General features: G+C 38.6%; 1 pseudogene; it reads right to left on the bottom strand.

Annotated features, from left to right (window-relative positions):
• Nucleotides 1-1,124: 1,124 nt before the first annotated feature.
• On the bottom strand, nucleotides 1,125-5,285 carry LOC114217868 (uncharacterized; annotated as a pseudogene).
• Nucleotides 5,286-7,922: the final 2,637 nt, after the last annotated feature.

The following is a 7,922-nucleotide window of genomic DNA, read 5'->3' as shown; positions in this document are numbered from 1 at the left end:
CCTATTTCTGCCTTTTGAAGTGGGAATGTGTGTCCTCTGTCTGTGACACTGTTGTATTTTGAAAGCATATAAAATGTTTGATTTGCAGATTCACAGGAGAGCAATTTGCCTTAAAATGAGTTGCACCCTAAGTGTCACCCATATCTGATTTAGATGATATTTAAATGAGACTTTGGACTTAAAGTTTTGAGATGCTGCTGGAATGAATTAGGATTTGGAGCTTGTTGGGATGTAATGAAATTATTCTGCAGGTGTGAAGGACATGAATTTGGGGAATCTAGGGGGTATAATGCTGTGGTCTGAATGTTTGTGTTCCCTCAAAATCCATATGTTGAAATTCTAATGCTCAATGTCATAGTATTCAGAGGCTGTTCCTTAGGAGGTGCTTAGGTCATCTGGGTAGAATCCTCATGAATGGGATTAGAGCTCTTGTGAAAGAGACCCCCACAAAATTCCCTTGCCTTCTCCACATTGTGAGATTAAAACAAGAAGTCTAAGATCTGGAAAAGCTCTCTCACCTGACCGTGCTGAATCTCAGACAAATAAATTTTTGTTGTTTATAAGCTACCCAGAGTATGGGATTTTGTTATACTAGCCCAAATGGACTAAGAATAATATATATAGTTGACCCTGGAACAACAGGAATTTGAACTGTGTGGGTCTACTTATATGCATTTTTGTTTTGTTTTTAAGAGTTGACAGCAAAGGCAACGAGGCACTTATTTACAGTTGTCCACCTCAGTCTCCACAGGACTAAATTAAAGGCAACTGGTGCGGAGGTCATGCCTGCTTCCCTCTGAGCACTCGGGGAGACTCTTCAAGGTTGTCAGAAGCCCTTGGGAGCTCTGAAACTCTCCAGGGCTGCAGGTCCCACCATGTGCCGATGAGGTGGTTGGGTTAAACATCTGAGGCTGGTGGCCAGGAGGCTAAGCTGAAGTGTAGGAATGCGCAGAAGGTAAGAACGCTGTGTAGAGAGCCTTGTGCCCTTGGTGTCTTTCCCTTCCATGCTCCAGGCTCCAGTGCCCTGCTGGGGTTGCTGAGTTCCCAGGGCCCTTCTAGGACTGGGCATGGACTCCTTTCCCTAATGATGTGCCAGCCCTTCAGTTTCCTGGAGGCCAGCTCACTCACATGTGGCCACAAATGCTGAAGGCCACCGGTTGGTGATACACCTCCAGGCAGATGGAGCAGCTGCACTGTGCCTCCAGGCTGCCATCATGGCCTGCATGCTCATTTGGCAACTGCCACTGTTAAGGCAAGACTCCCAGGCTGTAGAACATTGCCATCCTGGGGCCAGGCCGGCCACCACACCACTGTCCCAGCAGCCCAACCTGTCCATACAGGGACTTTTCTAAATAAATATATGTATAGTACTGTAAATGTATTTTGTTTTACTTAACGATTTTCTTAGTAACATTTTCTTTTCTCTAATTACTTTATTATGAGAATACAGTATATAATACAGATACAAAATGTGTGTTAATCAACTGTTTATATTATTGGTAAGGCTTCCCATCAACAGTAGGCTATTAGTAATTAATTTTTTTACAGAGTCAAAGTTTATATGTGGATTTTTGACTGCATGGGGACTTGGTGCCTCTAATCCCTGTGTTGTTCAAAGGTCAACCCCTGCATTGTTCAAGGATCAAACACATATAAGGAACTATTTATAAGGAAAATATTTAAAAGGAAAGAAGGATTTACAATAAGGAATTTGTTCATGCAGTTATGGAGGCTGAGAAATTCTGTGATCTACTATCTACAAATTGGAGACCCAAAAGAGCCAGTGGTACAAATTCTAGTCTGAGTGCAGGAGAAAACATGTCCTAGCTCAAAACAAAAAACAAAAAAACACACAGAGTGAGTTTTCCCTTATTCCACCTTTTGTTCTATTCTGGCCTCCAACAGGTTGGATGAGGCCTACCCACATTGGAATGGATAGTTTTCTTCATTCAGCCTACCAATTCAAATGTTAATCTCAACCAGAAAGCCCCTCACAGACATACCTCCAATAATGTTTAATTAAATACCTGGGCAGTAGCCCAGTTAAATTGACACATAAAATTAATCATCACAAATCCATCTCTCATCAAGTTGGCAGTCATATCCATCTCTTTAACCATACTTAATCTCCAAATAAAGACAATTACAACCTAATTGCCTAACATGATATAATTGTCCTGCATACAACTGAAAACACAGTAACCCCTCTGCAGAAGAGGTAAATCCTTGTTATGTTTACTTTTCTTGATGTAACTTAAATACTATAATATAAAATTAACAATACTTAAATATTATAATAAGTCAATACATCTTATGATACATTGCAATGCAATGAGAGAGGAAAAGAAAGATATTTTATATATCTATAGTCACACACATTCATAACAAAATAAGAATATTCATAACAATTATAGTCATTGTTTCTATAACTAGATATATGGTCATAGCTGATATTTATAAACTACCTTCTTCCAGTATTTATTCTGTATTCCTTTGCCTTTAGCAAGCAGCTCAGCTGCTCGTGGTTCTTTACCTGGTGAAGGCACCTAAACTTTCATTCCTGAAGGGTCTGGCCATTAGTAATCCTTCCCGGATTTGGTTGTTGTAGTTTTCCATTGACCTTAATCAATGGTCATGGTAATACAAAGACATATCCTGAGGGATCTCCTATATTCCAGAATATTCTTCTTTACCTCCATTATGGAGTAGCAGTCTAATTTCCCTGTGGTAGCCAGGATTAATTACCTCACCCACTAAGATAACTCCCTTTCATGACTGCTATTTCAGAGGCATAAGGAGTCTAGAGTAGCCAAGTGACAGTCTTAACTTCCAGGTCAATGGGATCATTGTTGTGACTTCTAGGCCAGCAAGGCACATGGTCATGGAAACGGGAAGCAAAAAGTTTGCCAGTGGAAGGCTAGGGGGGTGATAGTATGGTGCTGTTCTGGTTTCCACTCCTTAATTTCTTGACCCATGAATCCTGGCTCTGAGAAAAACAGCACCATATATTAGATGCTGATTCAGAATATATACAGTTTCTGGAGAAACTTGCCCTTGCTGTGCAAGATATTGCCACATAGTTGGAACTATCACTGGGTCATCAAAAAACCATTCCACTGTCCTATCAAGATAGCTGCTTCAGAATGGTGGGGAAAATTCTGTGAAGGTCGTTTGTTTCTTTTCTTTCTTTCTTTCTTTTTTTTTTTTTTTTGAAGATTTATTTATCTATTTGACAGAGAGAGAGAGAGAGAGAGACAGCAAGAGAGGGAACACAAATAGGGGGAAGTGGGGGAGGGAGCCTGCTGCGGGGCTCGATCCCAGGACCCTGGGATCTTGACCTGAGCTAAAGGCAGACACTTAATGACTGAGCCACCCAGGTGCCCTGTGAAGGTCATTTCTTGATCAGAAGCAATGCTGTGTGGAATACCATGGTGGTTGGTGATGCATTCTGTAAATCAATGGACGGTAGTTTTAACAGAAACATTGTACACAGGGAAGGCAAATCTGTATCCAGAGTAAGTCTTAATTCCAGTGACAAAACACTGCTCCTTCCATGATGGAAGCTGTCCAATGCAATCAACCTGGCTGATCACCCTGGGGAATAGTGCCATGTGTGGGACTCAGTGGTTGTCTCTGCTGCTGAAAGATTTGTCACTCAGCAGTGGCTCTATCCAGGTCTGCCTTGGTGAGTGGAAGTACATGTAGCTGAGCCCATGCATAACCTCCATCCCTTCCCCCATAGCTACTTTGTTCATGAACTCATTGGGCAATGACAATGGTGGCTGGGGGGAAGCCTGACTGGTATCTATAGAATGGGTCCTATCCACTTTATTATTAGAGTCCTCCTCTGTTGAGGTCACCATTTGGTAAGCATTCACATGGGACACAAGTATCTTCACGTTTTTTTGCCCATTGGGAGAGGTTTATCCACATACTTTTTCTTCAGATTTCCTTTTCTTTAATTTTTCAGTCATGATCCTTCTAAGTCCCTGACCATCCAGCCAAATCACTGGCCAGAGCTCATGAATTAGTACATAATTGTGATTGCACATTTGACCATTTTTACTTCCAAGCAAAGTGATGGTAAACCAAGTATATTGCTTGATGTTCTGTTGATTGGTGTCTGCATATCATGCAGAACCATCTCTAAACCAGGGCTGAGTCTTATCTCCCTTTGTTACCTGAATGTCAGGAATTCCATGTGAAGCCTTAGATGTAGGCTGAGTGAAAGAAGGTGGTGTGGCAGGAGTGTGGACCATAGACATTTGGGTCACTTCTTCATGTAACCCACTTGTGTGTTCAGGGCCTGCTAGGGATTGAATATGCCACTCAATCATGTAAATACCACTTCCATTTAATGATGGAGTGCTGTTGTACATGACCAACTTTATGGCTTAATCAGGTAACACCCAGTTCATAATGGATAGCTCAGGTCACATGATAACTTGGTGACAAGGAAATTTGGGGAAAAGGGAAGCATCACTCAAAATGTGTGTCCACTCAAAACTGGGAGTCAAACTGAAGGGGAAAATTTAGTTTTGGTATTTGGATAGGGACAATTTGGCTCACTGAAATTTAATGAAAGACATTAGCATGACTTATGTTTATATAATATTTGACACTGCAAAATGGAAAAACAAGTGCAAAGTTGAAGGTCAATTGATCACACTAGGGCTTGGCACAACAGTTCTATTAGATTTTTGTCATATTTGATTGTGAGTGGGCAGCTGAAACTGTGCAAGACAGGAGAAATGTGTGTAGATTTTTTAGGATTTAGGTCTTACATTCGACAAAAATTTATTCAATGCAGCTGTTAGGAAGACTCATGCATTGGAGATTATCTACAGCATATGAATTACAATAAAAGATGTTTTAAAATTTTGGTCTTCTGCTAATCAGCTAAGTGATTTTGGGCAAGTGACTTTTCTGTGCCTCAATTTTATCACATATAGAATGAGACTGAACAATACTTACTTCTAGCAGATATTGTGATAATGAGATAATGGAAAAATAGATGATTATATGTGAATAATATACACATTCAGGGCCTGAGTGGCTCAGTCCATTAAGCATTTGCCTTCAGCTCAGGTCATGATCCCAGGGTCCTGGGATGGAGCCCTGAGTGGGGCTCCCTGCTCAGCACGGAGTCTGCTTCTCCCTCTCCCTCTCCTCCTTGCTCATGCTCTCTCTCGGTCAAATAAATAAATAAAATCTTTAAAAAATAATATACACATTCAGATTATTCTTTCTTACGTGACGCAAAGTATTTGTGTAGCTTTATGCATTTTTACAGCATTACTGATTGCGCACTTAACCTAATGGTTGACAGAGTAATAAAATCATTGTGACCATGGGTGTTGTATGTAAGTGATGAAGCACTAGATTCTACACCTGACACTAATGTTACACTGTATGTCAACTAACTGGAATTTAAATAAAAATTAGAAAAAAATGAATAAAAATTAAAAATTAAATTACTCACTGGAAAATAAAAAGAATACAGTTATTTAAAAAATCATTGTGATAATAGATAACCAGTGGAAATCAATATCTATCATTTTGCTTCAGAAAATAAATGAAATTCCTAAGAAGCATTAGAATGAAAGACTGTCACAGATTGCAAGGGAATAAGGAGACAAAAGCCAAAAACGTTGTGGGATCCTGGATTGGATACTTGAAAGGACACTAGAGGAGACATGAGTAACATTTAAATAAGGTCTGTAGTTTAGTTCATAATAGTGACCCCAGTTAATTTCCTGATTTTGAAAAATGTACTATGAATTTTTGTGTATATACTTGTGTGTGTATATATATATATATATGATGTGTATATACATAGTAATATATATATGCAGATGTATATAATACAATGGACGGACCAAAAAAAAGTTTTTTTCACAAATCAATGAATTGTTTATACCTTGTGTGGCGATAGTAATTGCAGATGATTAGGGGTTTTTATGAAACATGATTTTTTTGTTTGTTAATCTTTGTCTTCTCTCTTCAGCCTTCTCCAGAGTTCCGATCAAGAAGTTGCACACAAAGTCAAGGCTGGACTGAAAGGCCTCATTCCAACCCACGTAGGAGCATGAATTGATTCAAGAGAGAAGACGTCTTCAGAAGAAGTAGTCTGAGAAGGCTTCGTGGAGGAGGTGGGGCTTGGGGACCTTGAAGGAAGGCAGGGCTTAGCAAGAAGGAGCCCAGGTTAGTTCAAGGGATAGAGCTTGCTATTTGGATCCCACGACTCCCACGACTTAGTTCTGAGTAGGAACAAAATGGCCGCTCTGCTCTGCATTTCAAAGTGTGCAAACAGACCCTGATTGCTGTGTACATGTTTGTACCCCAAGCAGTGCCTTGGAAGATGCGCTGCTGGTTCCACTCCCATCCCTATAAAGGAATAGTGTTTGGAATCTTTTATCAAAATGTTTTATCCAATTTTTAAACATGGATTCATGCCCCCTGCTGAATCTACGTGGACAAAGCTGCAAAAATGTGGTACTGAAAAATTTCTGGAAGCTAGATATACGAGAAACTTCTGCACTTTTCCCAACTTTTCTCTAAATGTGACTAGAATATTTTTTGAAGTATTAACAAAAAAGTAGCTTTTCAGGGAAGTTATTTTAGAGTTTAAGCTATATCTGTTTGTTAAAACAACAGGACTCAGGAGATGCCTAAACTTTTATTTGATTCTAAGTGATATTTTCCGTGTATTAATATTTTAAAGATAATTCTAGGATTGGATTTCAATGATGTGTTGGAAAAATGACTGGTGTGTTCCTGGTAATACATACTTAACTTTGAATAATGTGGTATGCACACATATGCACAATGTATGGGAAAGTCAACGACTATGATGAATCAGTATGGTTATTATTTGAGCTAAAGTATAAAATAAGTGATATAGGGTCTTGTAAGGCCTTTGTGAATTCTGAGAATTGTTTTTCCCTACAAAGCATTACTGACAAGCTGGAGATTTTTTATTAAAAGTTATATAATTTCTGTGTTAACTAAATTTAATTTTATGTCTTGCTGAAAGCAATTAGACATCTAAGTGAATGAGATACTTTAAATTTCTTCTTAAGTAGAATTGTTGAGCATTTTTCAGATCTTAGTATCTGTTTTCACTCCCACCTTTATCTTTGCATTTTTTTGTACTGGCATTTGGTAAGCCTCTCTGTGTGTAGTTATGCTAAGAACTAGAGTGAGAAAAATGCTGCAAGCACCACTTTTTGGGCTGTGTCTCCCCCCAGAGGCCCACAGAGAAGAATTTTTTTTGAACGTTGTTTTCTAGTGAGTTTTGTGTAGAATGAGAAGCACAGATAGACATAATATTTATAGGTTTTTACAGATTCATAATGTGATTAGTCAGTTGATAGAGGTACACCAAGTTATTTGGATCCAAATATTACATAATTTGAAGGACTTTCCTAAAGAAAAATCATAACATAAATCAATAAAATTTCCTAGAGCTTTGGGTATGCATTTGGAGGTGCCCAAAGCTTAATCTTTATTAATTTCAGAGTATTTTCAAGCATGATTTTTTATTTTGCATTTTTGGCAATTTCATATTAATTTTAAGACAAAAACTGAGGACAAGATATATAGAACTTGCTTACTTAACAGTTTGGGACAACTATTTCTGAAAATAAACATTTCTAGAGTCATAGTGCCTAAGTATCAAATGTTTTTAAGTTGGCTACTCTTTACACAATTCCAATCTTCTGATGCTGTAGACAGAAAAGTTATTCTTTTCAACAAACCCATCTCTAATCACTAGTACCAATTAATGGTTACTTTGTTAAGGAAAAGCTTTCTTTGAAAGACTTGTGGGGCTATATTCTGCATTTAACAACAGTTGAATGGGGATTTTAGGTCAACAGTCTTTGCCATGTACTGAATGCTGACTCACCTCTTGGCAAAAC

This window comes from Eumetopias jubatus, unplaced genomic scaffold (genome assembly GCF_037043125.1).
Source record: "Eumetopias jubatus isolate StellerSeaLion01/CBP00866 unplaced genomic scaffold, mEumJub1_p1.0 scaffold_1, whole genome shotgun sequence".
Lineage (NCBI taxonomy): Eukaryota > Metazoa > Chordata > Mammalia > Carnivora > Otariidae > Eumetopias > Eumetopias jubatus.
The sequence above is the reverse complement of the archived record's forward strand: the minus strand, read 5'-3'. Positions and strand labels throughout refer to the sequence as shown.